Source organism: Bos indicus x Bos taurus, chromosome 25 (genome assembly GCF_003369695.1).
Source record: "Bos indicus x Bos taurus breed Angus x Brahman F1 hybrid chromosome 25, Bos_hybrid_MaternalHap_v2.0, whole genome shotgun sequence".
Classification (NCBI taxonomy): domain Eukaryota; kingdom Metazoa; phylum Chordata; class Mammalia; order Artiodactyla; family Bovidae; genus Bos; species Bos indicus x Bos taurus.
In genome coordinates, this window is record NC_040100.1 from 7,173,959 (window position 1) to 7,200,345 (window position 26,387).

The window sequence follows — 26,387 nt, forward strand, 5'->3', positions numbered from 1 at the left end:
CTCTGGCTACCCTTTAGTCTCAAGCTGCTTCCTGCCCCGGGGCCTTTGCGCTGCCTTGACCAGTCTTTGCTTTCTCTTAGCCTAGTTAGTTCCTGCTCAAAGCTTGGAGATCAGCTTAAACATCACATCTTCAGGGAACCTTTTGCTGCCTCCCCCTCAAGGTAAGGTTAGGACCTTTTGTTAAATGCCCTCAGAGCTTACTCTCATACTTAGAATCTCATGATAACTGTAAGTCAATCCTATAATTAATTGATTGATAATTAGTTAATAGCTGTCCAAGACTATAAGTCCTCCGAGGACAGGAGTCCCTGCTGTATCTCTAGGTTCTTGCAGAGTGCCCAGATTTCAGACAGCATCCAGGAAAGGACTAACCACTTTGCAAGCTGTACTTGTTTCTTACGGTTGGTGTAACAATTGACCGTGAACTTTGTGACTTAAAACAGCCCAAATGTATTACCTTACAGTTCTCAAGGTTAGACATCTGAAGTGGGTCTCACTGGGATGAAAGGTATTTGCAGGATTGGTCCTTCTGGAAAAGAATCCATTTCCTTGCTTTTTCCAGTTTCTGATCTCAGGTGGCCTCAGCCTGCAGCACCTTGGAGCAGGGCTCAGATTCCTAGCCAAAGACTGAGGCTGGGTTGAGGTGCTGAGAATGCCAAATCTTAACCACTAGAGCAGTGGTCAGTGACAAGGGTCCTGGTTCTTGGACTTTGCAGAAAAGAATTCCCACAAAGACAAAAAGTGGTGAAACAAGTAAAGTATTTATTAAAAGGGAAAACAAGTACAGCACGTGTGCATGGACGCATGGGTGGATTCAGAGAGAGTTGCTGAGTTGTGCTCTCATGGCAGTTGGCATTACTTTTATGGGGCATTTCTTCCAGTTTTCCTTTGGCCAATCATTTTGATTTGCCTGGTTCACAACCCATATTTGGTTCGTCTCAGGATCCCACCATGTGTGCGCATGCGTCTGTTAGCTAAGATGGATTTTACCAAAAAGGCGTCTGGGTAGGACATGCCTTGGCATCACTCCCCTTTTGACCTCCAAGAAGCCTTTTCTGCGTATGTGTGGTTGGGGAGATCTCCTGACTTGGAGAATGAGAAGTACGTGGTCTGGGCGGGGCCCACCGCCTCCCTTAGCTGTCCTGCTGTTCCCATCTTGGAGTTTCAGGCCACAGGGAGTGAATCTCCGATGGCTTTATGCTGGTGGTAGTGGTGGGGCTGGGGCCCCTCTGCCTCCTGCTTCAGTTCTAGAGGCTTCCGGCATTCCTTGACTTCTGGCTCCTTCCTCCGTCTTCAACGGGCATTCTCCAGCCCCTCTCTCTGGTTCTAATCCTCCTGCCTCCGTTTTATAACACCCTTGTGATTAGGTCGGGCCCACCCGGATAACTGAGGCTCAGCTCCCCACTTCAAGATCCTCAATTTCATCACAACTGCAAAGTCTCTTTCACCACGTGAGATAACGTATTTGCAGGTTCCCAGGGTTAAGATAAGTACATTTTTGGGGACTGGGCATTATTTTGCTCCCCACCACACAAATGAAAATGAAAAGGGAATGGTACAACAGACAATTGGAGCCTTGGAGAGTTGTATTGATCCTAGATTTCAGACAGTATTAAGATTGAGTGTCTTTGAGCTTCAAAAGCCTGTTAAGACTCAGCCTTGTGGGAAGAGTTGTGATAAAGACATGACTTCCCACCTAAGTTTTTACATAGGTTGTGAGGTAGGGATTTAAACTTTAGTTTCCGCCCCCCCCAAATCTCCCCTTACACTTCTACTGAATAATCCATCTGTCCCCAATTATTTGAAATGCCTTTTTTTTAAATTGCATACTAAATTTCGCTATATACACAGCTTTTTTTTTTTTCTTCCTGAACTCTTAATCTGATCTGGTGCCAGAAATCGCACTATTTTAATTACTGTATCTTTATTCATTGTTTTGTTAGTTGATAGAGCAATTCCTCTTTCGCTGTTCATCTTTATCAAAATATTCTTAGCATGTGTTGCACATTTTTCTTTTGGGTGAATTTTAGAATCATCTTGTCTGTTCTATAAAACATGCTGTTGGGGTTTTGATCTAGACTGTGTTGACTTAGTGGATTAATAGAATTCAATGTTTATAATATGACATGTTTTTCAGGAATAAGGAACACTGCTCCATTTATCCAGACCTTGTTAGATTTATTCCTAGGCATTTTGTAGTTTTTATTGCTGTCATGAATGTGTTCTGTTTGTTCCCTGACGCTTGTAAATGTTTGTATCTGGCAAATAGGAAAACTTGATTTGGAGCAGGTTGGTTTTATACACTGCTACCTTCAGGCATTGAAACATGTTTTAATGGGTTTTCAGGTGGTTCTCTAGGATCTTTGAGGTAGAGAACCCTGTTGTCTTCCAATGTGTTCGTGTGTGTATTTGTGTGTTGGTCATTGTGTAAGTCAGCATCTTGGTTGAGCAGGAAGAATGGGGTTTCATCTTTCTTATGAAGGATGATGAGGTAGAGGGCTCTGAGGAGAGAGAAAAGAAAGTGGGCTGTGTTTTGATCTCAGCCAGAACCATCTTCTCTGCTCCCTCTTCTCCTCCTTGTCTACAAAGATGATGATATATTCGCCTCACCTCTCGGTTTATAGGTAGAATATTTTTGGAGTCAGAGGACCTAGGATTCACCTACCTTTCCCTCCCCTCCATCCCCCCATTTATTAAACAAACAGCCTAATAATGGACTGTGGTTTCTCGACTCCTTATAGGGTCAATCATTCTGATTTGAGGCTAAATTATTCTGCCATAATCACCCATCTGTCCTTTCCTCCCCCATCAGCAACAACTTATCCTTCCTGCAGACAGCCCTGGTCCTAGGCTGTGAACTGGCAGCTCCTGTTTGGTCTATCTCTTTCTCTCTAACAAAGCCAGCATCTGTTTGAAACGGGCGAGGAGGTGAATGCTGAGCTGGGGGTGGAGAGTGTGTGAATTCCTCCCTTCCCCTGCCCAACTTGTCCTGTGCTGGGAAATTTGGTTAAAAGGAAAACCAAAGGCCATCTTGATTAACAGAGGCAAGAACATGAACCTATGTCCTTCCACACAGGTATCCCAGGTAGATGATGTCCACTCCCCCTGCCCCAAACCTCAGGTGTTCCTAAGGGCCAGAAAGCAGTGTTTCAGACTGGCACTACATTCTCTTACAGAACGATGCCAGCTGTTTTAGTCCCTGTCCAGTTGCTTCATATGGACTGGGGGCTGGCTGTGTGTGCCAACTCTGGTCCCTCCATGCCCATTGGTCCCTCCATGCCCCATTGAAATCACAGGGACAGATAAGACTGAGTCACAACTGTGTCTCAGGTAATACAGAAGGCCAAATCATCAATGCCTCAGATCTTGGCATGCCCTAGCAGGGAAGCTTCCAGGAGCCTAGCATTGTCTGCCTTGGTTATCACAATATTCCTGGAATCTGTCCATTTAGAGTCAGAAATAGGTGATAAAGCCAAATAGGTCAGGCTGGGTGGGCATCAGCCATCTGTGAGTAGTTGGGCAGGTCAGTTTATAAAGTTTCAGCCAAGTTGGACTGTGGTGGATGGTCCTAAAAGCATAGACCTAATACTCAGTACTTTGGAGAAAGGCAAATTGATGTCAGAATCTCGGCTCCTCATCTAGCTGTGGGCAAGTTCCAGTTACCTTGCATCAATTTACACATCTGTGAGATGGGACCTAACCAGTTCCTGTGGAAGCTTTCAATGAGTTTGAATCAGAGCTGTGTCTTCTGCTTGGAATCTAACGTGAACAGTGGCCCCTGGGGTGGGTCGTGATGCCTTCTGGATAGCGGAGCACCTGGCCACGTGTCTGCCGTGGGCTGTTTTCCCCAGGTCCTGTCTGACTTGCTTTATTCTTATTTCATGCTCTTGTTCTGCAACTGGGCTGTGAGCCTCTTGGGGTCAGGAGCTCCATCCTTGATGGCTTTGTCTGCCCCAGCAAGTAACCCATGGCTGAGCATTGATTCAACCGTGGCAGGCCCAACTTGGACATTGCAGTGTTTACTTTCCAGGCTGAGAAGTTTAAGTCTCTCTGGAACTCAGGATCCTGGAGTTACATTCTAGCCTGGAATGAACCAGGGAGTGAACAGAGGGGCCCGGTGGACTCTGATGCGGTGTGAGGGTCCAGGCATTGCATGAGCAAGGGGTTTGGCAGGAAAAAGATCAATTCCCTGCCTGGCTGTTGGCAGGGAGGTGGGAGGGCTGGAAGTTGTCTGCCTGCAGGCCTGGGGCAGCTGCACGTGGGGACAGCTGTCTCAGCTTTGGACATAGGATCTGCCCCAAGATTAATAACAGAGCCTGGGCCATGCCCGTGGGGAGCGGAGAGGGGCTTGGGTTACCACGCACCAGGAAATTTGCCTGCCCCGCTGACAGTGGGTGGGTAGCCCGGCAGGATGGATGGGCTCTGGGGGTTCAGGGGGTGTCTGGGCAAGACAGCTCAGGGCTGGCCCAGCCAAATGCACCCCCATGGGATGCAAGCTGACCCTCCCAAGGGCTGCTTTCTTTCCGCTGGACCCGAAACCGGCAGGAGCCGATCTCCAAGAATTATGTGAAGAGTTGAGAATGGAAACCAAATGTTGGTGTCAGGTAGAGAGAGCTGATGGAAGCCTGGGGCCTGGCAGGCCTGGGAGCAGCAGGGGTTGGGGCTCTGGTGGCCAACACAGATGTTTAGGTGAAAGGAGCCTGACACATCTTCTTTCAAAAAAGGTTTATTTTTTCCCCCTGATTATCTTTATCATAGATCATTTGGGAAATATGGAAAAGCAGAAAGAAAGAAATCATTTATAGCTCCTTTTTTAGGTTTTGAATTTTTAATTCTTCATATTGTGATAGAATTCACACAACTTAAAACTTACGACCTTAACCACATTTAAGTGTACAGTTCAGCAGCATTAAGTGGATTCACATTATTGTGCAACCATCAATGCCATCCGTCTCCAGACCCTTTTCATCTTGCAGGACGGAAATCGTACACCCCCTAGACACTAACACCCATTTCCTCCTGCCTGCACCCCCAGCCCTTGGCGACTGCCATTCTGCTTTCTGTGTCCATGGCTTTGACTACTCTGGGTTCCTTGTGTAAGTGAACTCATACAGAATTGGTTCTTTGGTGACTGACTTATTTCACTCGGGCTTCCGTGGTGGCTCAGATGGTAGAGAATCTGCATGCAATGCAGGAGACCCCTTTATTATTATTATCATTTTTAATGTCCTCAAAGCTCATCCATGTTGTAGCAAGTGTCAAAATTTCTTCATTTTTTAAAGACAGAATAATATTCCATTGTGTAGATGGACCATATTTTGTGTATCCATTTACCTGTTGATGGACACTAGGGTTTCTTCCAAACCTTCTGGCTGTTGTAAATAATGCTGTTAAGGGACATGGGTGTACAAATTTCTTTTGGCTAGATACTTGGATGTGGTGGTTCTATTTTTAACTTTTCTGAGGAAATATCATACTGTTTTCCATAGTGGCTGCACCGTGTTACATTCCCAACAACAGTGTGAAAAGCTTCCAATTCCTCCACACCCTTGCCAACACTTGTTATTTTATAATTTTTTTTTGTTTTGGATAATAGTTATCCTAATGGGTGTGAAATAGTATCTCACTGTGGTTTTAGTTTTTATTTCTCCAATGATTAGTGATTGTTAGCATCTCTTCATGTGCTTATTGTCCATTTGTTTGTCAACTGTAGAGACATGTCTAAGTCCTTTGTCGAATTTTTTTGCCTTTTTTTTTTTTCTTTTAAAGATATGTATTTATGTATTTGCCTGTGCTGGGTCTTAGTTGCAGCATGCGAACTCTGAGTTATGGCATGTGGGATCTAGTTCCCTGACCAGAGACCCAATTTCAGCCCTCTGCCTTGGGAGCATGGAGTTTTAACCACTGGACCATCAGAGCAGTCCCTTTTGCCCAATTTTGAATCATGTTTCTCATTGTTATTTTTGTTCCCTTAGCTTTTCTGAGTTTTTACCAATTCATTTCCAAACTCTCCCCCACTTTGGGCAGATTTCCTCCTGACGCTGTACGAGATGCTCCACAACTCTCACCTTCTGGGAGCAGTCGCTCTTGGAACCTCTGACCCTCTGTGATCTGTTATCCTTGCAAGCTTGTGCTTTCTACTAGTTTCTCAGTTCAGTTCAGTTCAGTCACTTAGTCGGGTCTGACTCTTTGCGACCCCACGGACTGCAGCACACTGGGCTTCCCTGTCCATCACCAATTCCCAGAGCTTGCTCAAACTCATGACCATTGAGTCAGTGACACTATCCAACCATCTTATCTTCTGTCGTCCCCTTCTCCTCCTGCCCTCAATCTTTCTCAGCATCAGGGTCTTTTCTAAGGAGTTCTTTGCATCAGATGGCCAAAGTATTGGAGTTCAGCTTCAGCATCAGTCCTTCAATGACTATTCAGGACTGATTTCCTTTAGGATTGACTGGTCTGATCTTCTTGCAGTCCAAGGACTCTCAAGAGTCTTCTCCAACACCACGGTTCATTCTTTTTTTTTTTTTTTTTCAACACCACGGTTCAAAAGCATCAATTCTTTGGTGCTCAGTTTTCTTTATAGTCCATCTCTCACATCCATACATGACTCCTGGAAAAATCATAGCTTTGACTAGATGGACCTTTGTCGGCAAAGTAATGTCTCTGCTTTTTAATATACTGTCTAGGTTGGTCATAGCTTTTCTTCCAAGGAGCAAATGTCTTTTAATTTCATGGCTTCAGTCACCATCTGCAGTGATTAGTTTCTCACCTTTTATATAAATCCCTTTCCTTTCTCTCTAACTTAACCATGCACTCAATAATATAATACATATTTTTTATATTTTAGCCAGTTTGATCAGTTGTCTTGAACTGGAAAGGATTTTGTGAGCAAGAGAAGGGCCTCGGGTGAGGAAGGGAAAGCGGACCATTCAGGGAAGATGAGAACCAGAGCCTTTCTCCAGAGTCCCCAGAGCGGAGAGAAGGCTGTGGACAATTCACACTCAGACGCTCTAAGTGGGTCTGTGAGTGCCAGAACTGTGTGGTCGACTGAGGCAAAGTCAGCCTTGCCTGGTCTGGGGGCTCATGTGGGTCAGACACCCAGTGGGAGCAAAGACCCAAACTTCAGCCTAGTCACGGGTGCAGATAACTGGGGACAAAAGTAAGGGACAAAAGTGAACCCACGAGCGAGCGCCTGATCCATCCTTTTCCGGGAAACTGAGGCACTGACCTCCCTCTCCTCCAAGGCGGGTCTGTAATTCAGAGGGGTCCTGGAGCAGAGGCCTCTTCTGCGCTTTGTTCCCACCAGACCCGCTTTCCAGAAGCCACTTTAAAGGAGCCACAGAGGCCACCAGCTTTAGGGGTCTGGCTTCTTTGAAGTGGGAGTGGGCGGAGAAGGAGGAGTTTTCCAGAAAATTCTTTGTGGCAGCCTCAATATAAATATCTGGTGAGGTCTCAGGAACTGGGAACTGCTTCTCTAGGGCTGGGAAGCTGCAGGGGGCTGTTCTGGGGTGGAGAGGGGGCACTGATGGGAGTGGGGGGAAGGGCCTGGCCAGCTGGGGGCCCCCCAAACCCCCCAGAGCTCCTCACCCTTCTCTCCTCCCCTGTGGCTCCAGGGTTCCCTCCCAGAGCATCCCCCCTCCACAGGTCTCCTCTTGGGCCTGTGCCCTTTGCCCCCCACCCTTCGTCTCCTGCCTGACCCTCTAACCAAAGCCTTCTGTGCGGAGGTCAGTGCTGCCTGGCGTGGTAACAGAAGCCACGTGGGGGATGGGGCAGCGGAAGGAAAGGGGGAGGGGGAGGGGCAGCCTTCCGAGCCGGAGCAGATGGGGAAGAAAAGAAGCTTGTTTGCCTCGCCGGGGGCGTCCGGTTCCAGCACAAGATGGGAGCTTCTCCAGTCTTGGGTGTTTGCTTACATACAAGCCCACATGGGAATGTGTGTGTGGGTCACCCCCTTTTTGCTGGAAGTGCTGGGGCCTGCTGGGGATCCTGGTTGTTGCCTACCTTCCTACAGGGCTGACTGTGACTGAGCCATGAGCGCATCCCGGGCAGGGGCCGTGACACCCCCTGCCCGAGGCCCTGCGTATCTTGGGTGTGCATCCACCCATCCGGCTGAGTGACAGCTGGACCCAGGAGACTGGAGGAGGACAGGAGAGTCTGTGTCTTCCTTGCCGTCCTCCCCGGCAGTGCTCTGCAGGTCTCCTCTAAGACTCTCTGGGGCAGGGAGCCGTCTCTGCATTTGGACCCGATTCTGGAGGCCTGAGAGCTTAGACACGGTTTCTCCTGCCCACTGCAGTTCCTGGGACATCCTCGACGACCACTTACAATGGCAAAGCCTTCATTCGTGCTTATTCTGTGCCAGCTGATCTTCTACCTGTGTATCAGCTCATTTATTCCCCACAATGACCTACAGGCTGCGCTGTGCTAAGTCGCTTCAGTTGTGTCCGACTCTTTGCGACTCCATGGACTGTAGCTCACCCGGCTTATCTGTCCATGGGGATTCTCCAGGCAAGAATACTGGAGTGGGTTGCCATGCCCTCCTCCAGGGGATCTTCCCGACCCAGATACAAGCCTGTATCTTCTTACGTCTCCTGCATTGACAGGCGGCTTCTTTACTACCAGCACCGTCTGGAATGACCCACAGGTTAGGTGCTGGTATTTTCTCCATTTTTTAGGTAGGGAAACTGAGGCACAGGAAGAAGTGATGGATGTATCTGTGGCAGAGATTGTAGTGATCGTTTCCCTAGCATATACTTGTCTCTGAATTCATCAAGTTGTATCCATTAGATACGTACAGCTTTTCGTATGTCCATCATACCTCAATAAAATGGGTTAGAGAAAAGAAAAGCAGTGGGTCTGCAGGCCTCGCCATCATTTGATCCCCAGTGTCCTGTTGTGAGGTCTCTTCTGGAGAGGAGAAACCCTTATTCTGAGGAATTCTAACCAAAAGCTCAGCCATCCCACCACAGACCTGATGAAAAGAAACCTTTCTAGCAGGAAGACTGCAAGTCATTAGTTTTCAGCTTTGTCTCGTGTGACAGACCGCTGGGTGGGCTGCTTCATAGCATCCTGCAGCTTGTGATGGCTTTAATTTTCTGTCGTGATCTCATGGTGAAGCCCACCTGTAGGACTTCATTAGCTGGGCCAGCCCTGCGCCCATGCTCCCGGGACAGACAAGGTGCAGACAGAAGGGCCCTCCTGGGGGGCTCCGTGGGAATCGCCTGTCTGAAGAGGTTCCTGGGAGGAAAGGCCTTTCATCAGTGGGACAGTGGGGGAATGGCTCTGCAGAAACAAACCAAGAACTTGAAAGAGCATCTCTCTGCCGGGTGCCAGGGGACAGAGGCAGTTCTTCTCCGGTGATCCTGTCTCTTTTTTTGTGGCCAACCCCGCGGTGCCTGGAGGACTTGGGCAGAGCAGCGGCATGAGAGGGGAAAGGTGAGGGGAAGGTGGGCTGCCCGACAAGGGGGACATCTGCCTTCAATCACAGCGGAGAACAAAGCAGGGCCGAGGGATTGCCTTCCACCCGGGTTCTCCGGAGGCTGCCACCTTGGGGTGGGGTCTCAGCCCTGGGGTCGTGCACGCAGGGGCTGCTGGAGAAAACCTTCTGGAACTTAGCTGTGTTCACATCCTGCCCTGGCTTACAGACTGTCCCAAGGGCTCCCCTGTCCTCAGGCCAAGGCTGGAACCACATGGCCCCTCCAGCCCCACGCAGCCGTTTCTCTGGCAGTTCTAGAACCTCCAGGCTTTTGCAAATGCCCGTCCTCCTCACGAACACTCCTCGGGCCTGACTGATGCTGATGCTGGATGCTAAGAATCATTTCCCGCCCTGGTGTGGGGGTGGGGGGCGCTGGAGGAAGCCAAATTGTGTCCTGGGAGGGACCATGAGGCCAGGACCAACGGCAGCAGGAGTGAGAAGGGGAGGCCCAAGTGGGTGCTAAGGAGACGGCATAAAGCCCTGGTGCAGGCGTGGTGGCAGAGATGCTGGGGACGTTTGCTGAGCAAAGGGCCTAGGGCTGAGTCATGGGGAAGGGGAGCCAGTTTGGTGTGCAGGACGCTGAGTTCGCTTTTGAGCTTGGGGACAGTGCAGTGCCTGGACAGCCTGGAGAAGATGACTGGGGGCCTTCCCTGTAGACACCTGGAGTGGACGAGCTCCCTCAAGGCAGGCATAGAGGGAGCGGAAGGGTTCATGGGACCTGGGGGATCCCAACGCCTAGATGAAGCTCAGAGAGGAAGGAGGAAGAGGAGGCATTGATGGGGCTCAGAGAGTCTGGAGTGGAGACTCGGGAGGCTGGGGCATGTGGACTCCTCTTTTGAGAACTGTGGCCCCGAAGAAGCAGAGGAGAGAGAAGGGCGAGCCTGGGTGCGGGGACCGGGATCTGATGTGAGAGCCTGGAGCGTGTGGGTTGCTGGACAAAGATCCAGTGGAGGATGGACGTGAAAGCCTGGACTATATGGGGCTTGGGAGGTGGGGGGACAGCTGGCCTCCTGATCCCAGTGAGCTGAGAGGCGGAGAGGCCACCTCTTCCGGGTGAGTGGGAGGGGGAGGATGAGCAGGTAAGCCCGGAGGAGGCTGGGGGAGAAGCCTAGGGAGTGCACATCTGGGGGCTCAGCATTCTCCGTGGATTGGGAGGTGGGCAGCCTGCGGTGGGGGGGAAGGAGAGGAGGGGAAGGGAAGGCCAGTAGAACATCATGGGGGGGGACCAGGGAAGACTGAACTGCCACCTGCCGGAGGGCCCCCGCCCAGGTGGGCGTGGCTCGAGGGGATCAGAGTGGTGGTGTGGGGTGAGGAGAGGGGGTTGACCTTCCTGTCTCTCCCGGGCAGAGCCGGGCGTCCCAGGTCCTCACCTGTTCTCATCACCTGCTTCCTATTTCTGTGGTTCTTCTCTGTCCTCCTCCCAGGCTGCAAGTCTCCTTTCCTGCTCCGCCAGCCGGTGACCGTGTCAGGGGCCAGTGCCGGGAGAGCGCTTAGTAAGTGTGAATGGACCAAATGGCTTAGATCCGGCATCAGGAGCTCAGAGTGCCTGTTAGATGGGGCAGGTGGACAGCGGCTCACCTGACGTGCCCCACACGTGCTTTGCTGGAAATTCTCCCTGAGCCCCTGGCTGGGGGACGATTCTGCAGACGCAGGTGTTTGCAGAACTACCTGCCCGGAGAGGGTGTAGGGCAAGGCTTTCCCCGACACCGCCAGCCCTGTGGGCGGCAGAAGCCTGGCCCTGCCTGGCTGGAGGACGTGGGACCTCACTGGGCCAGTCTGGTTTCCCGGCTGTCTGACTTCTAGGCGAGGGGCAGTGTTTCTTGGGCCCTTCTGCCGAGGTGGAGGGTGATGGTCTTGATAACAGTCCCCCAGCTCTGATGCTGTCTTGTCTGTTCCATCTGCTGCTGAGGAGGAGGTGGCGGCCCAGAGAGGGATGGGGTCCGAACAAAGTCACACAGCAATTCCTGCAGCTGGAACCCTAGTTCAGGGCTCTGGAAGCTCCTGTGAGGAAGGTCCCTAGAACCCACTGGCTTGTCTTGGATGAAAAGTGCAGGATCCATTGGTTTTAACCCATGTTTCCCTGATACCTGCTGGAGGGGTTGATGAGCTGCCAGTGAAGGGTGCTAAGAGCAAGAGACTGCTAAGAGGTTAGGAAGCAAAGACAGGTTTGAGAAGTGGGGATCCCAAAGAAAAGGCAGAGTTCACAAACAGCAGGATTTAATTCGGAAGGCGCCATTCATTCGCCCGAATTCTGCCCTTTGCAGGGGAATTGAGGAAGCCCTTAGAGGCTCCCACAGCTGCAGGATTCTGGGGTGTCATGGGCCACCCAGCTGGGCCCGGTGTTGAGAGCTGGGACCCTGTTCCTTTGGAAATGGACGCAGGTCCAGAAGGTGTTTGGTTCACGGAAGAGTCGCTTGGTCGTGATTGTGTGTGATCCTCGGGCGGGTATCAAATGCCAGATTCCACAGTCAGTCCCTTTCAGCCGTCACATTCTTCAGATTCTTATCAGCTTTTTTTTCCTCAAGTGAACACTGGGAACCACTCGCCTGGCTGATTGTAGGAGGATGGGAGAAAATTAAAAACAGGAGTCCTGGCTTTTGTCTGGACTCTGCCACCAGCTTGCCATCCACCTTGGGTCCTTCCCTTCTCTTCTCACCTGTAAAGAGTCGGGGTAGGGACAGGATGATCTTTGCAAAACTTCTTGGGGGTACAAAGCTTTCATGATCCTCCATCTAAGTCCATAGCAAGACGCTGTCCAGAAAACACACCTAAACCACATCCCGACTGCGTCACCAAGTGTGAGAACCTTCCAGCACATCTACAGTGGTGGGGCTGAGGAGAGGTGGGCTTTCCATGTGTCCCCTTCCTCGTGGGGTGCCATTCCTCCCCCTGAACGTTGCAGCAGGGATTCTCAGAGATGGGCACTCTTGAGTTCCAAGGGGCTGGGCCGTCAGGGAATGCTCCAGTGAGTTTGCAGCCCCCACATCTCCCCAGCAGTCTGCTGTATGGCCACTGACGGCGATAATAACCATGGCAGTCACTGTCACGGATGCTCCTTAGCAAGTGACAAGCGGCTCTCACATTCGTTTATTTTTTGTGGATCCCGGGTAGCATGTTATTATTCCCATTTTATAAAGGAGGTCACAGAGGCTCGGATGCCATGAAGCCTGTTCAGCAGGATGGAGCAGAACCAGGCCTGTAGTCTGACTCTCCTGATTCCCCAGGACCTGGGCGTTTTCTGCATCCTGGAGTGCACAGGGCCACACACAGCTCATTGGGGGACCTTGCATGAGCCAGGGGCTCCATGGACACTGGTGGGATCGGTGAGTGAGGCCTGCTTGGGCCCACCAGGCAGAGTCAGCGCCATGGTTGGCACTCAGCTGTGGGAACCTTGGGGCACGTGCTACGCTGATGTTTATGGAAGTGAAGCATTTACATCCCAGGGATCCTAAGACCCCAAACCAAGGTTGGTCAAGCCACAGCAATGTAACCCTCACAGACACAGCCTCTGAGACTGTTCATCATCTAGTGGAGGAAAAAAGATGCAGATTCCAGGGACTTCCCTAAGAATTCACCTTCCGACAGGAGAGGAGTTTGGGGGATAGTGGATACGTGTATATGTATGGCTGGGTCCCTTCACTGTTCACCTGAACCTATCGCGATATTGTTTGTTAATCGGCTCTACCTCAATACAAAATAGGAAGTTAAAAAAACAAAAAGGATTCGTCTTCCAAAGCAGGGGACGAGGGTTTGATCCTTGGTCGGGGAAATAAGATCCCGCATGCCGAAGGGCAACTAAGTCCATGTGCCATAACGAAAACTCAGCACAGCCAAAAAATAAGTACATAAATATTTTACAAATGCGGATACCACTGGGTAAAGAGCAAAGTCCTCTTTCATCCCAGAAGAGATCAAGCTAGTTCAGGACCGTGATTTACATTATGAAGTAAATCTTTATAGTTTGAAAGTAACGCCTATTATCTCCCTAGAGGTTTGCAGTCTGCAGGTTACATTCATACAGATGTTATTTCTCTTGAGACTTCTGGCAGTCCTTGGAAGGTGGGCTCCCATTTGCAGATGAGAAACTGAGGCTCTGAAGTTGAGACTTGCCCAAGGTCATGCAGGTGATAAGTGGTGCAGGTTGAACACAAACGGGGCCTCCTGGTCTCACAGTCTTGTGTCTCAACAGTTTTGTGTGATAGCACGTTTCCATTAGGTTGCTTTTAGATGGTTGTAAAAACCTACTGGTATCGGCTTACACAACAAGGTGATTTAATATTTTGCATGTTGGAAGTGGGTGGCTCCAAGGTTAGCTGATTCAAGAGCATCACATGCTCAAGGGCCCTGTCCTTCACTCTACCTTTCCTGGGCTGTCTTTCCTCATGGCTCTAATATGGCTGTCACAGCTCCAGACATCACATTCTCATACAACTCTGTCTTTCTTTCTTGCACACCCTGCTTTCTCCCATGGGGGATAATGTTTTCCAGAAGCCCTTTAGCCAACTTCTGCTTGTCATTGACCAGAACTGGGTGAACTTGCCTGTGCCTCAACCAGTGAGACTATGATTTTGCCTACTTGTCTTACTGATGCCCAGAGTCTGAAGAAACCCAGAGGTCTATGCCTAAGGTAGGAGGAGAAGGAGGAGGAGATGATTATTGGGGACGCGCGTGTCATCTATAAGAGGTCAGCTTGGGCTGGCCTGTCTCGCAGTCTGTTCTAAAGGCCACAGTTCCCCAGAGTACCTGCTGCAGGGGTCCTGGGCCCCCTTGTTTTGTACCATGTGACTCCCCCTCCCCTACAGCCACCTAGGAGTGAGCATCTGACCCAAAGCAACTAGACCTACTGGGGCCTGGCATGGGTGAAGAAGCTGGGCCAATACGAGTCTCTCCAACCTAGGAAAGAGACCTGGGGGAGAAAGAAGGCTTTCTCATTAGTGCCATTCCTTCCTACTCAGCATCACCTGCGAACCCATTACACCTGCCTGTTCCTGGGCCCGTCCCCACAGAATCTGAGTCAGGAGGTGGTTTTGAGAGATGATGCCCTTTGGAAGGACTACAAAGGACCATGTCTTCTGAGAAAAACACTGTTGGATCCGTCCTGATCTTGGACGCAAGAAGGCTCCACTTTCCACAGAGATCACTCACTGACCAAATGCAGCCTGGTCCCCTGTGGACACTGAGGACCGTTGGGAGGTCCAGAACGAATGCACAGCACCTTGTTGACGCACTGTGGGCACTCAGGAAAAGTGCTGGTCAGTTCCAGTGCTGGTCGTGGGTGGGGCGGCCCTTGTGGCCAGAGAGCGTCTCAGCATGTGGTCCCCCTAAATGTGTGCAGGAGTGCTGATCCCACACAACGCATTTGGCCCCATCTTCTCACAACTTGCTGACTCTGGTGCTCCCATTAAGGGGAGTAGATGCAGATCGATATAAATGCTCAAAAACCACACGGTCGGCTCGGCCAAATCATATACTCCCTTAGCTGCCCTCCTCTGAATGAGAAATTCAACTCCTAAGTAGCTGATGTTCCGTGCAGGGCTCTCTCCAGCCTCCTTTCTGGTGGGGGAGGCCTCAAGAATTCCCCGCTGTGGAAGGTGCTAGAGGATGAGTGCAGACAATAATGGAGTGGGAGGAAGCCCAGAGGCTGCCTGCAGCACAGCCGAGATCCCTGGGGTCTGCCGGCTCTCCAGCACACCCCCCACCCACCCACGAATCCGAATTACCCCTCGAAGTCTCCACTCGGCACCCTGGAGTCTGTGCCAGCACACTCCTTTCTTGCAGAAACATTTGGTCAGTTGCCACGGGGCTTTCCGATCAGCATCCTTTCCCTCTGAAAGTCAGTGACCTCACATGTACTTAAATTCCTCTCCAGTGTTGCCTCGAAAGGGAGAGTTCCAGTAAAAACGATTGGGAGGAGATGCAGGCAAATTGATCTGCTTATCCAAACACTCCTATTGGTTTTTGTGCCCTGAAAACCCATCAGGCCTTAGCGTAACACACACTCAGTGATCCTTACATAAACAAAGCCCTAACTCCGGACAGTAGTCTCGGTGGATGAGAGATGAGAGATGGAGAGAAATGTCAGCTGGTTTCTTGGACGATTAACTTTGTTGCGAGACGCTGCATGGTGGCCCAAGGATGGGTCCAGTTTCGACCTAGGTGGTAAAGGCCATTTCAGGGGGCTTCTGTGGGGCCTTGGCTGACGCTTTCAAGGACTGTGCCTGTTTATCCCGAATGGGTTCAGCCTCCGGCCTCTGCCAGCAGCTGGTCCTCCTGGAATCCCACTGACTGGGTTCCCATCTCGTTTGAAAATCTGTGTCTTACCCCGCCTTTTCCAGGTAAGGTGCGTCTCCTCCAAGCTCTTTGAGGGCCAGCTGTGTATGTTCACTCTCCATCCACTAAGTGGGTGTCCTGCCTCTGCTCACCCATCACCTTCCAGGACGGGGCACCCACTACAACCATATGGGCAGCTCATTGCACCGTGGCCCACCCTTGTGGAAGCAGACACCTCCCCAGCCTCTGTGGAAGTCTATCTTCTGATGGTCTCCATATTCTGACCCTGCTCTGGGCCCATGGTGGCCCCACGAGCAAGGGTCATCTGGCCCCCCTGTACTTATCTCTGGGGGGAGAGTTGGGCTCCCAAGCTGCCCCACCCCACTGTGGCCCTCAGCTTATTTCTGCTCATATATCTGAAGTGTTAGTCATTCAGTCGAGTCTGACTCTTTGCAACCCCATGGACTATAGCCTGCCAGGCTCCTCTGTCCAAGGGATTCTCCAGGCAAGAATACTGGAGTTGGTTGCCATTCCCTTCGCCAGAAGATCTTCATGACCCAGGGATTGAACCCGGGTCTCCTGCATTGCAGGCAGATTCTTTACCAACTGAACCACCAGGGAAGCCCATATATCTGAATATGTCTGAATGATCTGTTGCCAACAGGTCTCACCTACTGGAGAGGGCAGGTGGGAATCCGAGGGGCATGGGCTTCCCCTCTCCCTCCCCAAATCGTGGGCTTCTGACCTGTGGCCTTCCCATGAATGCTCACTGGTCCTCAGCCCCACCTTGCTCCCAGCCTGTCATCTCCTGCTCACAGGACAGTGGCCGGCAGCCCTCTCCTCCTAGTGCACCTCCTCTCAGTTTGTTCCTCTCCTGTTGAGGCTCCAGCAGACACCAGGTGGAGTCCCCAGGAAGCAGATTCTGAGATGTGGTCCAAGAAGGAGGATGTGTATTGGGGGCGGCTCTTAAGATTGGTGCCCGTGGAAGCTGGGGTGGGGGGTGGGGTGGGGCAGAAGCAGGAGTTAGAGGGAGAAGTTGAGCTGTGATGTGGACCCTGTACCTCCAATGGCCCTCCCACTTGTCCCACGGTCCATAAGGCTGGGCCTTTCATCTCGTGCAGGGACCAGACACTGGACAGGGCCCCGGCAAGACCTGGGACTTGGGGGAGGTGGTTCTGGGCAGCCGAGGCTGAATGACCCCTGGCAGTGTTTCTAGCACCTGGGGCTAAAGACCCTGCATTGAGGGGCTCTGGGTGGTGCAGCCCAGGGTCCGCCGTATTTGGGCCGGTGCAGAGGCGAGCAGGGATGTTCTTGACATTATTCTGCTCTTCAGACGGCCTGAGATCGCCTTTGCTCGCTGTAGACCGCACACTCTGCTGACTCACAGTGAACTTATTGTTGGCGAGAACCACCGCACCCCACTTGGGGCTCGTCCGCTGGGTTTTGGGGCCCGCAGTGCCGGACTCCACGTTTGCCTGGTCATGTTTCCTCTTGTTAGATTTGGCTCCTCGCTATGGGCTGGGGAGATCTAGCTTGGATCCCAACTCCCTCCCAGGCCCTAGGCCTCTGCATCTGCCAACTCCCGGGCTTCCGCAGTTTCCTTCAGCAGCACTATGCCCACCCCCGCCCCCCGCCCACCCTGCTGCCTGCGTCCATCACGGTCTGCAGCCCCGTCCCCTCCTGGCAGCACGGCCCCAGGTGGACAGACCCCTGTATGCAGGGACCCAGGCTCTCAGGGTGAGCTTCAGGTCAAGCCAGCAGGGTAGCCAGGTGGCAAAGGGCTGGGCTTGAATCTGGGTTGTCCGTTGACTTGTTGGGTGGCCTTGGATATGCCTTGGCTTCCTTACCTGGAAAACTGGCATGATAGAAGTTCTGACTGCCCAGGGTTATGTGAGGAGGTCTTGATTAGGTAACCGCAGCGGGGAGGGGCAGGGGACAGGACCCGCTTGGAGCCCACCCCGTGAGCCCTGTTGTGGCCTGAAACGCCCTTGGCGGTTGTCCCGATGGTTTCACACAAGAGGCGGGGGCTGGCCCCTCTGCCTGCTGTTTGGTGTGTGAGGTGGTCCCCTGGGGGCCTGCCGGAGTATGCGGTGTTTGCTAACTCTCCGCTGTCCTTCATGGCCACGTGGACACCACATGAGGTTTGGAATTAGAAGGCTGCCCTTCAAGACCCAAGATAAAAGGGATAAACTTACAGTTACAAAATAAATGAATCTCGGGGATAGAATGTGCAGTCCGGGGAATATAGTCCATGGTATTGTGAAAACTTTGTATAGTGACAGATGGTCACGAGACTTATCATGGTGATCATTTTGTGAGGTGTAGAAATATTGAACCACTCTGTTGTACACCAGAAACACGTAGTATTGTCAGTTAATTATATTTCAATTAAAAAAAAAAAAAGAACTTACACTGCTCACTTATCACTATGTGACCTTGAATCTTCCCTGCAGTCTGGGTTCCTTCTTGGTAGAATTCCTACCTGAGACTTGTTCAGAAGTTGAACAAGGTCATGTATGTGAGTGAGTTGACCGGGATGGCCATAACCAAGTACCTCACAGGGGCAGCTAGAACAACAGAAATTACTTTCCTTATGGTTCTGGAAGCTGGAAGTCCAAGATCAAGGTGCTGGCGAAAGTGCTTTCTCCTGAGGCCTCGCAGATGGCCACCTTCTCCCTGTGTCTTCAGTCATCTTCCCTCTGTTCATGAAAGTCAACAGTTGTGTCCGACTCTTTGAGAACCTGTGGACTGTAGCCTGCCAGGCCCCTCTGTCCATGGGGTTCTCCAGGCAAGAACACTGGAGTGGGTTGCCGTTCCCTTCTCCAGGGGGTCTTCCTGACCCAGGGATCAAACCTGGGTCTCCTGCATTGCAGGCAGATTCTTTACGATCTAAGTCACCAGAGAAGCCCCCCTCTGTTCATATCACATATTTCTTCTTTTTATAGAGGCACCAGTCATATGGATTAGAACCCACTGTAAGGACCTCACTTTAATGTAATTATCTCTTTAAAAGATCCTATCTCTAATACAGTCAGATTTTGAGATAACTAGGGTTAGGGTTTCAGAATACGAATTTGTGGGGATACAGCTCAGCCTATGACAGTGTGTGAAACTGCTTTGTCAGCCATGAAACCAGTCTTGAGGGGCTGGGCCCGACTCTGTCTGCAGGAGAAGGTCCTCTGTGTGCTCAGGACTCTTGGGCTGACTCTGTTTGGGCCAGAGTTGTTCTTTCTGCCCCTGGCAGGGGCTGGGAGCTGGCTCCTCTGCCTGCAACTCTCTGGGGACCAGCCCCAGGCCCTGTGGGCTCTGTGTCACGAGTGTGGCCTCAGCATCATCCAGCTCACCCATCCATCTGGCCATGGCCTTCAGGTTACAAACTTCAGTTCTCACAGAGTTTCTTGAGCCCAGCTGGCAGGCAACCCCACCCCCCAGAACTGGTCCCCCCTGGAATTGATCAGGCAGGGAGTGATCAGGTAGTTAGAACAGTGAGGGCCAGGTGGAGAAGGGTCTGAAACAGGACACCCCCGGCCTCGAGGTGGGTGGCTGCATCCACGGGAGCAGAAGCAGTTTTTGGTAAGAGTGAGTGAATGTGGATGGGAAAGGGTCCCTCTGGGATGTGGAGCTTGGAGTCACATAGATGAGGACACCTTTACAGGGCCTGCCCTGAGCCCACTGTCCTTGGGAGCCTGTGGTCCTCAGGTACAATGAAGGCTAAGATAGAGGCGTGCAGGGGGCCCTGTGGGGCAGAGGATCAGAGAGGGCTTCCCCGAGGGGATGGAGCCTGAATGCAGGCTGGTAGGGTAAGAGTTGGCTGAATGAAAGAAGGTGGGATGGCATGCCAGGGAGGACGGAGTGACAGGGTAAATGGCAAGATGGAGCGTGTTTGAAGGTAACACCAGGGAGGTGGGTGGGAACCGAGGGGGTGGGGAGCTAAGAAAGGGTTTCCAGGGAGGAGGTGACTGGGCCAGATTTGTGATTTAGGGAGCGCCCTCTGGTGGCACCTTGAAGAGACTGCAGGGAGACTGGCAGACCAGCAGGGGCTGGACTGCGGGAATCAGGACCCTCGGCCCTGGGCCGGGGTGCTGGCAGGACTCCCCTGATGTAGGGCTGGTCAGCCATGGAGCATGAGGGAGGGAGAAGGTGGAGGGAGGGAGAAGGTGGAGGGAGGGTGGGGCAGCTTCCCCTGGGGATTCTGGGTCAGGGGACCTGAAGCTTAGTGCAGCTGGTCACCAAGATGGAGCGAGAAGGGGTGGGAGAGCAATGGTTTCAGTCGTGGACGGATTGCAGTGGTGTATCTTGAGGTGTTCCATGGGCTGTGACGAGGTGTGTCCACGCAAGTGGGGCACATATGTTGGGGGTTCAAGAGGAAGCATTAAGGTGATGCCACGTGGGGGTGGAGCAGAGCGTGGGGCAGGGACATGGGCGCAGACCGTGTGGTCCTTGTGGGAAGGAGGGCACTGTCAATGCCCCCAGGCTTGGGTCAGGCCCAGGGGTCGGTGGGGGAGGCGAGATCAGGTCCCAAAGCAAAGCTCAGACAGGACTGGGGCTCAGAGGTCACTTGGGGAGGGGGTCCCAGGGCTAAGGCAGGGAGGACTGCTGCAGTGGCATCTCCCGGGTAAAACAGCATCAGAGATGGATTGGTTAGTCCTGTTAAGAGGAGGGCATGGGCTGGGGGTGTTCTAAAGACCTCTCTGTTTCATCATGACATGATTTCCTAAAGCCATTTAGCGCTGGTTTTTCCCAAAGGACTCAACGGAGGATTTAACGATTCACCAAATCAGAGAGCCAGACACTTAACGTGGCGAAAGCTGCTTGGGAGCAGCCCTTCTGGGGGTCAGGTGGAGCAGGGCCAAGTCAATTGCTCTTCTTCATCAGGGGTAGATTGGGCTTCCCCGGTGGCACAGATGGTAAAGAATCCTCCTGCAATGTGGGAGACCTGGGTTTGATCCCTGGGTTGGGAAGATCCCCTGGAGGAGGGCATGGCAACCCACTCCAGTATTCTTGCCTGGAGAATACCCATGGACAGAGGAGCCTGCTGGGGTACAGTCCATGGGGTCACAGAGAGTCGGACACGACTGAGAGACTAACACACATCAGAGGTGGGGGGTGTGTGTGTGTGTGTGTGCGCTAATTCGCTTCAGTCGTGTCCTACTCTGTGCGACCCTATAGACTGTAGCCCCAGGCCTCTCCTCCTAAGGAAACAAGTCTGGAGGAGAGCAGATTTGTGCCCAAAGCTGGGAGTCAGTTTCCCTTCCTGGACCCTCCACGAAAGCTCAACTGGAGGGTGGATGGCAATGATGAATGGATATTGCTGAGATGATGTCCCCAAATAATGCCAGTCATCCCCCCTCCCCCGATCCTGATGGAGACTGCTGAGGCCACACTCACTTCCTAGGCAGTTTGAAGACCAGCCCTGCCACTCCCGAATTCTGTGCCCCTGGGCCAGTCCTTCCGGTGCAGTCAGGATTTGTACTTCCGCTGTCAAGCTGGTCTCTGGGTGGAGTCATTCTGTAGCCCATACAGCCTTGTTCACCCACCATCGTGCACTCATCATGGTCAGGGGTAGGGGTGAGGGTGGGCGGTGGTGCGATGCCACCCACCAAATAGGTGTGATACTCAGGACCTGGGGATCCTAAGGGGGACCCCATGTGAGGGCAGCATGTGTCCTCCCAAGATTCCCCAGAACCTCGGGAGCCTGGAGATGAACAGGGTTTAGAATTCCATCTGAAAAGACCCGGAGCCCTCCTTCCTTGTCTCTGCCTGCCTTCTTGGTTGTTTTTGGCCAGGTTTTGATTTTGGGAAGCCATTTACAGCCCATTAAAAGATCAAATGTCTGGAGATGATGAATCGAGGCATTTGAAAATGTTTTCCAATTCATAGCTCATTTCCCTATAGAAAGCGCTGACCCAGGAGTGGCTGGACTTTGTTCCAGATTGCCAGGGGCAACTCTCAGGGTGGAGCATGGTCCTTGGCTTGGGCAGCAGTTCAACCCTCAAGATTCTTGCTGATGCTCCCAGGTAGAGATGGAGGAAGGGTCCAGGCTGGGTTTCCCTGAGTAACTGACAGAGACAGTGGTTTGTATTGTGTAGGTACAACCCTGGGCAGGAGAGCTGGATTCCCTTCCCAACTCGGCCTCCGGTTTGAGTCATGGGCAGTGGGAATTCATCTCCCACTACATATTTTCCCATCTGTAAAAATAGGAAGGACAGTTTTTACACTTTTATGAACATTGTGGGGTTCGAGTGGCCAGCTAATCAGTCATGACACCTTGGGGCAGGGAGTGCCATGTCGTTCACACACCAGTAGCCTGGACCTGCTCATTTAATCCTCACAATAACCTTGAGAGGTAGGCTTTTCTATTTCACTGAGGCTTGCTTCCAGTCATGCAGTAGACTGGTGACAGAACCAGGTTGCTTGGTGCCTTTGGGGAAAGGGATCGACTTTTGACTCCTTTTTCATGTTCTTTCGTGGTATTTTTGACGGCGCCAATATATTTTCCTAGAAAATTGTTCAGTTGTCGAGATTTTGAAAAATTTTGATGTCACAATCAGACACAATATTTATTTACAGTGTCTAATCTCTATATGGAATTTTTTTCTTGTTCTCAATGACTACTTATGTATTTTGTTGTTTCTCAATAATGATTATCTAAATTTTGTCTGTTTGATTTTTTAAAAGCCTGTGTTTGATTTTGTTGATTCACTTTTGCATGTACTCTATTTTCATTCATTTCTTTGTTCATCTTGCTTAGCACTCAGTGGGCCCTTTCGAATTAAGAACTCATGTCTTACAATTTTTAAATGAGCAGGTCCAGGCTACTGGTGTGTGAACGACATGGCACTCCCTGCCCCAAGGTGTCATGACTGATTAGCCGGCCACTCGAACCCCACAATGTTCATAAAAGTGTAAAAACTGTCCTTCCTATTTTTACAGATGGGAAAATATGTAGTGATATCATAGGATATCACTCATATGTAGAATCTAAAAATATACAAATGAACTTCTTAACAAAATAGTAATAGACTCATAGAGATAGAAAACAAACTTGTGGTTATCAAAGGGGAAAGTTGGGAGGGGGATAAATTAGGAATCTGGAATTAACAGATACACACTACTATACATAAATGAACTAAAAATAAAGACCTACTGTATAGCACAGGGAACTATATTCAATATCTTGTAATGATCTATAATGGAAAAGAATCTGAAAAAGAATATACATGTATGTATATATATATATTTAAAACACTGAATCACTTTGCTGTATACCTGAAACATTGTAAATCAACTGTACTTCAATAAAAATATTTAAAAATGAAAAAATTATTCACACACGCAAAAGAATTCACGTCTTTCTTCAGCTCTGGGAAATATTCTTTATTATTGCTTCAAGTCTATACATTCCTGTGCTGTCTCTGGTCTCCCCTAATAGATGTGTGTTGGAACTTGGTCTGTCCTCTGGGTACCTCACCTTTGCTCACACATTTTCCATCTCTGTGTCCCTCTGCAGTGCATCCTTGGAGAGGTCATGGCTCACATCCACTCATCAGCTCATTCCTTAATTTGTCTGCTCTGAATTTTCAGCCCATCTGTTGAGCCTTTTTTCTTTTCCCAGTCATATTTCATTTCCAAGGCATCTAACTTTTTCATTTCATAGTATTTCTTATGTGTGAAAAATTATGTCTCCTTGAGGACATTAATTACACTGGAGACAACCATCTCCATAAGGAAGCATCTCCAATTGCTCTATTCATTGTTTTTTTTCTTGAATTGTGATTTATTCTCTGTTGAGTCAGTGCCTTTCAGGGTATTGGCCTTTTTTCCTTAAATAGTTTGAAATTCTTGGCATTTGGGGTTTTCCATTAGCTGTTTCTGTTTCTCTGTTCATTGCTGCTTTGCCTCTTGGTGGATTGGTGGAATAGGTAGAGGATAAAGAATGTTCAAGAATTCAGCTGTCTGACCTTGAGAGAGTTCCAGTTTTTCCTGGAGGTCATCTGCCTTTGAGGCATCCATTCTGATCACATCTGCCACGAAACAGGACAGTTCAATGCCTGATTCTTTTTTTTGTTAATTAATTTTTTATTGAAGTATTGCTTTACAAATGTTGTATTAGTTCCTACTGTACAGCAAAATGAATCAGCCATATTTATACGTCTATCTCCTCCTCTCTGGACTTCTTTCCCATTCAGGTCACCACAGTGCATTAGAGTTCCTGTGCTGTACAGTATGTTTTCATTAGTTATCTATTTCATACACAGCAGCAATAGTGTATTTGTGTCAATTCCAGTCTCCCAATGCCTCCCCCACCCCCGCCCCCCGCTTTCCCCCCTGGTAGGTATCCATATATTTGTTCTCCATGTCTGTGTCTCTTTTTCTGCTTTGCAAATAAGATCATCTATATACCATTTTTCTAGATTCCACATATATGTGTTAATATACATATTTGTTTTTCTCTTTCTAACTTACTTCATCTGTGTGACACCAATGCCTGACTCTTGACACCAGCAAGAATAGGAATCCTGGTCCTGCCTGTCTGGCTCCTTCTCCTGTGGTCCTCTGACAGTCGCCTCTGCACCCCTCCCCTATCCCATTGGCCACATTTGCTGCTCCTAGAGTGCGCCCGCCTTGAACCCAGTCTTCCCTGTGTGTTTTGGTCTGTGCTTCCTCCTTCAGTTAAGTGCCTGGTGCTTTTAGCTCCTCAAATTCCTCAAAGTACCGGTCCCACTGCTTTTTGTTTTCCAATGCTCCTAGGGACTTTTTTATTTGTATTATCTGCTTTATTGAATTCTGATTGACAAATTTAAAAAGTGTTTATTTAGATTGTACAACTTGATTTTTTTTTTTTTGGTTTACAATGTGATGATTTAATTGCATATACATTGTGAAATGATTACCACGGATTATTAACACATCTCTCATTTCACATAGCTACCTTCTTTTTGTGTATAAGAACACAAGTAAGAACACTGAAGATCTATTCTCTTAGCAAATTTCAAGTGTACAGTATGGTATTATGAACCATAATCACCCTATACAGATCTAAACTGTACACTAGATCCCCAGAACTTATTCATCTTATAACTGGAATTTTGTATCCTTTGACCAGCATCTCCCCATCTCTCCCATCCTCCTCTCCCCTGACAACCACTGTTCTCTCTGGTTCTATGAGTTTGGCATTTTCAGATTCTTCTTATAAATGAGATCATACAGATTTGTCTTTCTCTGTCTGACTTTATACCCTTAGCATAATGTCCTCTAGAGTCATCCATGTTGTCACAGATGGTAAGGTTTCCTTTCCTTCTTGTGGTTGAATAATTGCATTCCATTGTGTATATACGCTGCATTTTCTTTATCCATTTATCTGCCGATGGACATTTGGTTGCTTCCATCTTGGCTATTGTGAATAATACTGCAACGAACGTGGAGGCGCAGATATTTCTTTGGGATACTGATTTTGTTTCCTTTGGATAGATGAACCAGAAGTGAGATTCCTGGGTCATATAATAATTCTATTTTTAATTTTTTTACAGAACCTGCCATAATGGGTGCACCAATTTACCTTCCTACCAATACTGTACCGTGCTTCCCTTTTTTCTCCACCTTCAACAACCCTTGTTGTCTCATGTCTTTTTGATAACAGCCATCCTAACAGGTGTGAGGTGATATCTTATTTTGATTTGCATTTCCCTGACGAGGCTTTCCTGGTAGCTCAGCCGGTAAAGAATCTGCTGCAATACAGGAGACCCCGGTTCGATTCCTGGGTTGGGAAGATACCCTGGCAAAGGGATAGGCCACCCACTCCAGTATTCTTTGACTTCCCTGGTGGCTCACCCAGTAAAGAATCTGCCTGCAATGCAGGAGACCTGGGTTGGGATGATCCCCTGGAGAAGGGAACTGCTACCGACTCCAGTATTCTTTCCTGGAGAATTCCCTGGACTGTATAGTCCATGGGGTCGTTTCACAAAGAGTCGGACATGACTGAGTGACTTTCACACACTGATGCTGAGTACCTTTTCATGTGTCTGTTGGCCATCTGTATGTATTCTATGTGTATTCTTTAGGAAAATGTCTATTCAGATTCTTTGGCCATTTTTATTGGATTATTATTAATTTTTGCTATTGAGTTTTATGAGTTCCTTATATATTTTGATATCAGTCCTTATCAAATAAATAGTTTGCAAAAATCCCAAAGCTCCCACAAAGGCATTTTTGTCTGAGGACGACTGCCAGATTATTGTTATTGGGGGGTATTGAGTAAGGGACCTCCTCTGCCACCATCTTGATGATTTCATGGGGGACTTACTTTTAGATTTTCAATTTCTAGGATCTGGAGATGGGAGGGGGGAGGTGTCTGCCATCTTGATCTAATCACCATATTGTTTGCACATGTTCTGCACCCCCACCTCCCTGGGTCCCAGCTCAGGCCTCCTCAGCTCTTACACACTGCACCAGAGGGGCTTTTCTGAAATCAGAATCATCTGAATCATTGCCCACAACTCAGAGTCTTTCAGTGGTTCCCACCAAAGTCAGGATGAGACCCACTTCTAGCCTGGCAGGTTCCAGGCCTCTTGGTGTCTCCTGGCTCCTCCCCTTCCTCCAGTCTTCTGGCCGCAGGCAGATCTTTGAACCCACGACGGTCTGTCTCAGC

At 49.9% G+C, this 26,387-nt stretch overlaps 1 protein-coding gene across 2 annotated transcripts in view; it reads left to right on the forward strand.

Annotated features, from left to right (window-relative positions):
• COL26A1 (collagen type XXVI alpha 1 chain) overlaps positions 1-26,387 on the forward strand; it is a 164,225-nt gene that overhangs the window by 15,703 nt on the left and 122,135 nt on the right. The gene's annotated exons all lie outside the window — the stretch shown is intronic.